The 10,719-nt window shown below is 51.6% G+C and overlaps 1 protein-coding gene across 4 annotated transcripts in view; it reads right to left on the minus strand.

The window, feature by feature from the left end:
• The window catches only part of NCALD (neurocalcin delta), a 317,544-nt gene extending 307,291 nt beyond the window's left edge, over positions 1 to 10,253 (minus strand). For 3 of the 4 annotated variants that reach the window (XR_013814971.1, XM_079796610.1, XM_079796603.1), the window contains exon 1: positions 10,183 to 10,248. The gene's annotated coding sequence lies outside the window, so the exon portion shown is untranslated. Of the gene's footprint in view, positions 1 to 10,182 lie in introns of all 4 variants that reach the window. The other variant, XM_079796605.1, reaches the window with a different exon arrangement.
• Between the last annotated feature and the right edge of the window lie 466 nt (positions 10,254 to 10,719).

The following is a 10,719-nucleotide window of genomic DNA, read 5'->3' on the forward strand; positions in this document are numbered from 1 at the left end:
GCTCTGCTGAACCATCTAGAAATCCTGAATAATTTTTTTTTTAACAAGGGCTCCACATTTTCATTTTGCATTGGGCCTCACAAATGATGCAGCCGTCTTGTGCAAGGCAAACCGTTTTCTTCAGATGGTGTGACTAAATCCTGTGACTATCACAGTATTCCAGGTAGAGTATTCAAAGCCGACAGATCCAGAGTTTAATATTAACCAGTGACAGTGATGCAGCGGGATATACAACAGAATAAAATGGCAAGACATTTTACTTTTATTTTTTCCCCCCTCTTTCTCCTTTGAAGTCAAATGGCAAAGTGGCTGAGAAACCAAAATTAGCTGCCCCCCGGAGAGAAATGCACCTTAATCACAACTGCCTCTCCGCTGCCCAGAGGGAATGGATTTGGGCTCTGACCACGTTAATGTGATCAATGCAGACAACCAAACAGAATAATTTATGCCCTGGGGTGGATTTTCTTGACGTACCCATCTGATGGGCTACAGCCATCAAATTAGCCAGGTAATTGCCAAAGCTACCCTTGGCCCTGCCTCGTGTGCCCCGTGAACATAGGCCCCAGACTGGGACTCGGTATTGAAAACACCTGCATAAAAGGCTCCCCGATGGGCCAGCGACATTTATGAACCAGGCTTCTAAGCCAAGGCTTCAGGAAAGACTAGAAACCTGAGCCTACACTGCTTCTGCTTTTCTTTCCCAACGTCTCCAACGTCTCGCCTTCCACGGAGTAATTCCGGTCTCAATAGAAGCTGGGAGAGTCTCAGGTGAGGAGCCACAGCAGGGCCAGCGACTGCCCTTTCTCCCCTTCATTCCCTCCCCGGCCACAGCGCAAAGCACAGCACAGGAAGCTGCCAGCCTAGACAGGGATCACACCTGTTTTCTGACTCATCCCTTCACTTCAGAAATAAGGGAGGGTAGATTGTGAGTGTTTTGCTTGCTTTGTTGTTGAAAGTCAGAATAAAATTTCAATGGATCAAATCGAAAGTATTTACAAAACCTCCACGGTGCCAAAGAACCTAGAATCCAGGTGGTAAATCAAGTCTAGGGGCTTCCTGACAGAATTAGAGGATCAAGGGCTGCAGTGTACAATGTTCAGCCCTGTAGTAGGGTGAATGGTGCCCCCTCCTCCTCCCCCCCAAGAAGATATGTCTGCATCCTAAACCCTGGAACAGGCGAATGCAACCTATTTGGACAAAGGGTCTCTGCAGATGCAGTTAAGGATTGGGAAATGAGATCAACCGGGATTATCCAGATGAGCCCTACAGCCAATGACCGGGTACCATTCAGAGACGCACTGAGCAGAGAAGGCCACGTGACCTTGGAGGCATAGACAGGGGTGATGCATGGAGCCCAGAAGTGCGGACAGCCCCCAGAAGCTGGAAGAGGCAGGCAGACTCCCCCCTCACCCCCCGCCAGAGCCTCTGGAGGAAGCGCTGCCCTGCTGATACCTTGATTTCAGACCTCTGGCCTCCAGATCAGTGAGAAAATTAAGTTCTGCTATTTTAAGCCATCAGTTTGCTGTAATTTGTCACAGTGGCCACAGGAAATGAATACAAGCCCTCAGCCACATCTCTCACCCGTGGCCTCAGCTACACAACCGCCCAGAATGGAAAATATGAGGCCGCCCAAAGCAGCCCAATCCGTTTCACAGTGGGCCGAGTTCTGGCCCCAGAATAGGTCTTGTCCCCCAATGCCGTGCTTCGTGTATTTGGAGGCCACAATAATCTGGCTCCCACAGAGCTTTTTCCAGCTAGAGAGGCCCTCGGTTGAGCCTCAAGGGAGGTGGGCTCCGTCCCCGACACTGGCCACACTGCTGGCTGCACCCCCTGCAGCCAGGGCAGAGGGAACTGCCATCTCTCTGAATGCTCTTCGAGCGCAGCCCAACGTCTCCCTAATGTCTAAGCAGCCAACTGGCAACTCCTTTGGAACTTTCAACTTAAAGCAAAACAAAACCTACATCTTTTGCACATGAGTTTCAAGCACACACCTATGAAATACGTGTGACTTAGCAAAAAGAGGGAAATTCTGGGCAGTCATTTATACAGTGTGATAGCCAAGCTAAGTTTGTAGAAATCAGATTATTCCCAAAGAATCAAAACACACAGGTTTGGGGAAAACCTAACATTTCAGATCCAACTAAACATACAAACAAAAAAAAAATGTTCCTGGGTTCAAGTCCCAGCTCCACAACTTGCTAGCTACTCATCGTGGTTAGGTCATATAATCTCTTGATGCTTCAGTTCCCATAGTGTGAAATAAATGTCATCGTAATGACCCATGACGGGTTCTCTCTGCTGGCCCCTCCACACCCACCCTCCTTTCTCCTCCACTCTGCTCTGGGACCTGAGAGGCTCTCTCTTTGTACCAGGTAGTCCCACCCACAACAAGCTTTCTTGCCCTCTGGCTTCTCATTGGTTTGGCCAATTGGAAGGCAGCAGCCGAAGACCAGAGGTGGGAGAAAAGAGTGGTTGGAGACTCATTCACCTGGTGCCTCCCTGACAGGGCACAATTTGGCAGTAGCCGTAAAGAGCAATTCCAGAAACTGCCCTCTCACATCGCGGCTTCAGGGCTGGGGGAGTAGAGGCTTGCATGGATTGCTAGCCACTCTTGCTGATTCCCCGTAACCTCGCCCATGTCTTTGTGAATGGTGCCTTCCTCAAACCTTCTTCAGGGATACCCTTTGAGAGTGTCATCTGCCGCCTTAGGGAACCCTGACTGGTGAACTCTGCAAAGGGTTTATCAGAATTTATTGGATTAATACTTAGTATTTAGAACACTGACTCGTTCAGAGAAAGTGCATAAATGCATTTGCAATCATTATTGTTATTATTAGCACCAGCTGTCAACTAGTCTAAAGAATCCTTGGCCATGAAATAGCTCAGGGCCATATTTACCTTTCCTCCCCAAGTCCAATACCATTTAGTGTGGTGACAATATATATGTATATATGTATATACGTATATATGTATATATGTATATATGTATATACTAGAGGCCTGGTGCATGAAAATTCATGCTCTGGAGGGGGGGTCCCTCAGCCTGGCCTGCCCCTCTCACAGTCCAGGAGCCCTCAGGGGCGGGAGGCGATCCAGGGATCAGGGAAAGGTGATGCCCCATCACACCTCTGTTGCTGCCACTGCTGGCAGTGCAAGCCTCGGCCGGCCCTGGGCGGCTGGGGGGCTGAGGGGACTGGGAGACTCCGGAGGCAGGCATGTGGAGCGGCCACGTGCCTGCTGCCTGGCGGGGCTGAGGGGACTGGGCACCACCATCTTGTGGCTGTGGATGCCACCATATTTGAGGACAGGGCAGTCAATTAGCATATTCCCTCCTTATTGGCTGTGGGCGCCGCCATCTTTGCGATGGCGTGAGGGTCAATTACATATTCCCTCTTTATTAGATAGGATGTGTATATGTGTGTGTGTGTGTGTGTATCCTCAGTTGTATAGATGTGGAGAAAACAATTAGGTTCTCTTTCATCCGGATAATTAAAATAAGCCCCAACTCCTCTTCTGCCTTCCTCCTCTCCCCTGTCTCTCGAACGTCAGGATCCTTCTGATCATGCCATTGCCACATTCAACAAATATTCAATAGCTACTCACAGCTCTCTGAATGAAATTCAAACTCTCCCACTATCCCTCAGAATTCAATCCCGATAGAATGTATTCAACATTTCACACCCACTAGGATGGCTATTATTTTAAAAATTGAAAATAACATGTGTTGTAAAAGATGTGGAAAATTGAATCCTTGTCTTTTGCTGGTGGGTATGTAAAATGGTGCAGCAGCAACAGAAAACAGTGTGGCAGTTCCTCAAAAAAAGAAGCATATGCTATAACAATTCTTCTTCTGGATATGTTCCCAAAAGAATTGAAAGCAGAGACTTGAACTTATAATTATACTTGTACATCCATGTTCACAATAGCCTAAAGGTGGGAGCAACTCATGTGCCCACCTCATATGCAACTCATGGTTTTGCATAATGGACAAATGAATGCATAAAAAAAGAAAAAGGGTAGCCCTGACCGGTTTGGCTCAGTGGATAGAGTGTCGGCCTGTGGATTGAAGAGTCCCAGGTTTGATTACAGTCAAGGGCATGTACCTTGGTTGCGGGCACATCCCCAGTGGGGGCGTGCAGGAGGCAGCTGATTGATGTTTCTCTCTTATCGATGTTTCTAACTCTCTATCCCTCTCCCTTTCTCTCTGTAAAAAAATCAATAAAATATTTTTTTAAAAAAAAAAGAAAAAGAAATAGGGTATATACAGGCGGTGGAATGTTATTCAGCTTTACAAAGGAAGGAAATTCTGCCATAGGCTGGGATATGAGTGAACCTTGAAGACATGCATGGAATAAGCCAGTCACAAGAGGACAAATCTTGTGTGATTTCACTTATGCAATGTACCTAGGCTAGGCAAATGCATAGGAACGGAATAGAATGGACGGTGGTTGCCAGGCTGGGAGGCAGGGGAGATGGATGGTTTTGCCTAATGGGGATGGAGTTTCAGCTCGGAAAGATGAAGACATTCTGGAGATGGATGGTGACAACCGCACAACAATGTGAACGTACTTACCGCACTTAATGCCACAGCTAACCGGTATGATTGAAATGGAAAATGTATGTTGTGTGTATTTAATCACAGTAAAAACAAATAACGTATTCGAGAACTATGTATTGCTTGGCTCTCGCACAAAGCACTGCACTGGGGATCCGCCAGTAAACAAACTAGAAGGTCATTGTCCCCACTGAGAGGGCTCTGCCCCTGCACGTCCCCCACATTGCCCTCATTCCAGTCAACCCGTCCCCTAATTGTGTCTTGCACTTTCACGCTGGAATATAAATTCCTTAAAGATAGGGACCAGTTCTTATTCATCCTATATCCCCAGAGCTGAACATGATATTGAGCATGTAGAAACTGCTCAAAAATATCGACTGAGCCGAAACCGGTTTGGCTCAGTGGATAGAGCGTCGGCCTGTGGACTCAAGGGTCCCAGGTTCGATTCCGGTCAAGGGCATGTGCCTTGGTTGCGGGCACATCCCCGGTGGGGGGTGTGCAAGAGGCAGCTGAGCGATGTTTCTCTCTCATCGATGTTTCTAGCTCTCTATCCCTCTCTCTTCCTCTCTGTAAAAAATCAATAAAATATATTTAAAATCCTACCTTATAATAGACAAATATGCAAATTGACCGCACCTTCGCTACGCACAAGCCACGTCCACCAACCAAGCCACGCCCACCAACCAATCAGGACGAGTATGCAAATTACCCCAACAAAGATGGCGACTAATTTGCATATCAAGACAGCATAGCAAAAAGCCAAGAGATGCTGAAGGGAGCAGAGCTGCAGAGAAGCAAGCAAGCCGGGGGGAGGAGAAGGGAGGAGCGGAGGCGGGGCCGGGGGCGAAGGAAGGAGAACGGGGCGGGCTGGCGGAGAAGGCGGGCCAGGGGACAAGGGAGGAGCGGAGGCGGGGCAGGGTAGAGTGCAGCAGGAAACCCTATTGCAGGATTTTTCCTGCAACAGGAACGCTAGTAATGACATAAAAGTGACCAACAGGGCCATTATAATATCTTTATAATAAATTTGCATTGAGATTTCAGGACCGCTTTGCCCTGAATCGCCATGACAGACCCAAATAAGCAATTGCTATCTGGAGAGGAGGGACAAGGACAATCTGAATCAGCAGTCACCCCACCAGTGTTAGATGCCAGGACCACCCTATCGCTGCCCCTCTTGCCTATTCTATATAATAAAAGCCTAATATGCTAAGTGTCTGGTCATCCGTTCAACCAATCAATGCATAATATGCTAATGATATGCTAAGGCTGCTCAACCGCTCACTATGACGTGCACTGACCACCAGGAGGCAGATGCTCCAACCAGTAGGTTAGCTTGCTGCTGGGGTCCGGCCGATCAGGACTGAGAGAGATGGGCCAGACACGCCCTGGAGCCCTCCCACAGTCACTCCCCAGCTGGCCAACCTCCTACATCCCTCCCTGACCCCGATGGTGCACCGGTGGGGTCCCTTGGCCTGGCCTGGGCCCTCTCGCAATCCAGGACCCCTCGGGGGATGTTGGAGAGCCAGTTTCAGCCCAATCCCACAGGTCAGGCCGAGGGACCCCACTAGTGCATGAATTCATGCACCGGGCCTCTAGTATATATATATATATCGACTGAATAAGTAACAACCCAGCCAAAGAAGTCTGCATCTGCTTCTTTTTTTTCTCATATCATCCAGCCAGTCAGTACTTAACATTTCTTGAAGTTCGTCTGCTATATTTTGAGAAATAAATGAATAGAGCTTCATGCAAAGCTCACTTTAAATTCTTCTGCTAACAAATAATTCTACTAAGTACATACACTGTGGGTTTCCAATCAGAACCCCACTGTTTGCTAGCCCTGTGTCCCTGGGCAAGCTAATGCGTGCCCCTAAACCTGCTTCCCTCACCTGTGAAGTGGGGATGCAACAGTACTATGGTGGAGGTCTGCTGCTTTGCAATCCAAAATCCACTAGCCCTCCTCCTGATGACAGCTCAGGAGACTTGTGACCAAGCCCACACCTTAGTAACGCGTGCAACCCCAGCCACAGTAACAGGCCTGGGACCCAATCAAAGCCAGTGGACACAGCCAGTCACTGTGAGCAATACTAGCATAGAGGCTCCCTCTCTCTGGCTGGATTTAAAACCCAGACCATGTAAGGCCTGGAGCTCTTACAGCCATCCTAAAATAAAGTGGGACCTAAACATGGTCACAACTGCAGAAAGCCAACTGAGAAATGTGGGAGAGAAATCAAGTCCTGGTGATGATGCCTGAGTCCTGGATTCAGCCATACGTCAGGTATGGCTGAACTAAGGAGTGATCAGAGCCAAAATAATGTTTCTTTTTTTACTTGACATAGTTTGACAGTTGCAACAGAACTGAGTCCTAATTAAAATAAATATATCCTAAAAAAATATCATAAAGATTAAATGAGATCCTCATGTACATAGATATTGCACACCTGATAAATGGAAGCTACTAATGGCAACTGTGGTGATAGTTTATTGTTGTGGGAGAAATTTCCTGGCTTCTTCTAGGGATCACTTTCAACTCACCTGCTCTGTCCTGGGATGTGACCTTCACGGATACTCTCTATCATGGTGACAGAGATAGAGATGGTGAGGACAAAGCTTATCTGCCACCACTTCCTTAACCCACACCCTGACAGACATCACTAATTGACCACAGCGCTCCTTCCTACTGAGTCTTGGATTCACATTCAACCCAGCTCTCCAGGCAGCCACTACCAATCCATCAAAGATGACATGCAAAATGAAACCAATTATCTCAGCACCAGGACGGCAGGAGGCAGTTTTTCTAGAAAGAACTACATAGGCAGGATTTGACACATGGTCTCTATCACATAGTCTCCTTCGTGTTTTGATTAGTTTACAGCCCTTTAAACATGTAAAATGCATGTTTGCTCTACCAGGTGGATATAACTCCCTGCCCTGGAGCCTTGACCCAGACTCGGAGGCTTTCCCGTAGCACCGGGCACCAGCTTATCTCCCTCGTTAGGGCTCCTGGGCGCCCAGTCACGGAGCTCTAGGAAACGCTGCCTCTGTCAGAGGTGCCCACGCAGAACACACTGAACTGCCCGAAAACTAACAGAGGACTGAGGACGGGGGAGTTCCTGTCCTTATACCAATGCCAGGGCAAGCTGAAGGCCACACTCTGGGGGAAGCCACAACCAAAGGAAGAGCACAAAGCCCATGCACGTGGTGACCTTCACCTCTGCCTCCAGACCAAATCCACGGAACCAGCTCCCCTCACAGACCTGGACCCTCACCCCCCACCACCACCACCACCAAATCCGAGATGTCTGACCTCTTTGTGAGGGAAGGAAAGAGCTCAGATCACTGCATTTCCCCATTGTTAATCTGACCCCTTACACTTCAAAAAAAATACCTCTGAAATGGTACCAAGATAGTATGTCACATGCCTTTTGACCAATCTTGGACTCCTTAATATGGCCCAGTTTTTACTGTGGAATAGTGGATGTAAAGATTGGCTTAGTCCTCCCCTCTGTTATTCTCCCTGTTTGTTTCTGCCTTTAGGGAAAAGAACTGAAATCTGCCTGACTGGTGTTCGTTTATTCATTCAACAAACATTTACCGACATTCACAAGCCATCTCTCAAGGCACTTAGATGGGAAAGACTGATACTCGATGATGATGTGAGAGGCACATGTAGGGTGACGTGCCAGCATGAAGCAGGGGCAGCTGGGGGAGGGGTGCCGAGAGCTCTGCGGGGAGGCAGTGTCCGCGGAGTGGAGTAGGAAGAATGCATAGGAGCTGACCACACAAGGAAGGGTGGAAGGATGACAGGTGCTGAGACTCAGTAGCTTGGGCCGAGGCGACCTCGGGGAGGCTTGGGAGAGGAGGCTGGTGAGGAGACAGGGTGGGGCCGTGAAATCCCAGGGAGTCTGAACACTCTCCTGAAAGCCAGAGAAAACCCCTGAAGGACGTTAAGCAGAATGGCAGGCTTAGGTTTTTATTTTCAAAACAAGTGTTCTAGTTGCAGCTTAGAGAACAGGCAAGGAGCCCAGTGTGAAGGCAGTTGGAGCAATTCAGGCAAGAGGTCATGAGGTCATGAACCAAATTGGTGACAACAACAAACAAAAAAAGAGCTGACACGTGTGCGGCACTTAACAATGACAAAGCACTGTGAGAAGTCCTTTGTGCATTCACTCCTGTTATCTTTACCACAAGCCTGAGATAGCAGCCTCAGGCCACAGACCAGGAAACAAAAGGTGAGGTAGGGAGCCCACCGTCTGGGAGCTATTCACGTCCCAGCTCAAATCCAGCAGTCCGGCTGCACTCCCCTCCTCCCAGCCCGCTCTCCTGGCACACCTAAGCGTATGTAGGACTGGACCCTGAGTGGCTTCACTGAGGGAGGCTCCAGGCAACTTCCAGGGGTCTGTCATGGGTACCTGAACATTGGGGTTTCAGCTTCCTGAAGAAGCCCTTCCCCAAGTCTGCATTTAGCTCCCCATGGTGTCCCCCCCTACACCCATCCTCCCTGCCTTCAGACCACACCCCCTTCTCTTCTGCAATCCCTGCACCCTGCATTTGATCCTAAAACACAGGCTTCCTTCTGTGAGGAACCCCATGAGAGAACCCTGCTCTTGGCACTATAGCGCTTTAAGTCTGTTCTGTTCAAATCAGACAGAACCGGGAAAACCCGGGGCAAGCTGGTGTGGTTTCCTCAGCAAGACCCTGGCGGCCCTGCCCCTGTGCTTCACACTGTTGTCCCATGAACAATGTGTGCCAGCCTTCGAGGCCAGCGGGGAGCACCCTTGGCCCGCCTGGCCTGCAGCCTGGGACAGACACGCAGGAAGAACGTGTTCCTGGAGGGAGATCTTCAGGCAGCCCAATGGCTCTCTTTCTCCGCCAGGGAAGTTAGAGCGAGCATCTGCAGCGAGAAACTTGTGCATTTCCTGCGGGCAGGGAGACCTCCTGCCCCTCCCGGCCCATACAACCCCCTTTGCACATCCTGCTTCTCTGAAGCTAAAAATAAATCGGTATGCACTGAAAACTACTCAAACACTGCTCCCCAGCACACCCCTTCCCGAGTCCCCGAGGGCACGAGACGCAAATCGTTCAGGTCCGGAGTCCAAAGCACAGGCCACCGCCTCCTCTGCGCCCAACTCGCGCCTCTCGCTCCCTCCCCAGGTCCCCTGCCCAGGCCTCCGCCCCCCGCACACGCCTTCTGTGGCGGCTCAGGGCCGACTACGAAGAAGGTCCGGGAAGCAGGGAGCGTCCTGGACCTCGACCCCAACCCCCCCCCCCCCCCCCCCCCCCCGACCGGGAGGGATGCTCCAGAGGTCCCCCGGCCACCAGGCGCACGAACGCCCCCTTCCGACCCAGCGCGCCCCCATCCAGCCTGCCCCGCGCGCCTCTGCGCGTCCCTCGCCAAAGTTGCTTTCTCCCTTTCCGCCACCCGCCTTCAGGGTCTTGGGCTTTGTTTTCTTTTCCCTCGGAGGCGCTGACTGGGCGAACTGAATCAGGGCAGGGCGGCGGGGACAGGTCCCCAGGACCGCGCGCTCTCCGTGCCCACCCGCGCGCCCGCTGCGCCCCTGGTGCGCCCGTCCCCGCCGCAGCCGCTCCCGGCGCCACCGCCCCCCGCCTGCCCGCCCGGGCCGCACCTCTGACCCCGCTCCGGCTCCGGAGAAGCGGAGGGCAGGCGCTGCGACTCACCGCCTCGGCTGCTCCTGGCGTCTGTGTCGCCGCGGGCGGGCGAGGCGGCGGCAGAGGCGTCGGCAGCGGCAGCGCCTTCCCTCCGCCCGCCCCCCCTGGACAGCACTGACGCCTGCCGCGCCCCCTCCCCAGCCTCCCTCCTCCTCCCCACTGCGGCCCCGCAGGTAGCCTCCCGCAAGGGACAGGGAAGCCAAGCTGAATTACGGGGTTTGCAGGTGCAGTCGGTGCCCCCACCTTGCCCCGGTGCAGCCAGCCGCCGGGGGGTACCCCCTGTCCTAGCCCACCGCCCAGGTTTCTGGCTGGCTGCACCGGCACGTTCCAAGGGGTGTCACGTGGTCGTGGGGAGGTCAGATTCCACCCACAGCACCTTCTCCTAGGCTTCGATGGGGGCGGGGGGGGGGGAAGGGGGGGTGGCTGTAGTCCCTGCTGGTGGCAGTGAAGTTCCAGGGGTCCTTGGAAGGACATGCTCACAGGTGCCAGGGGCT

The sequence above is a fragment of the Cnephaeus nilssonii genome (assembly GCF_951640355.1).
Source record: "Cnephaeus nilssonii genome assembly, chromosome: 18".
Taxonomy (NCBI): domain Eukaryota; kingdom Metazoa; phylum Chordata; class Mammalia; order Chiroptera; family Vespertilionidae; genus Cnephaeus; species Cnephaeus nilssonii.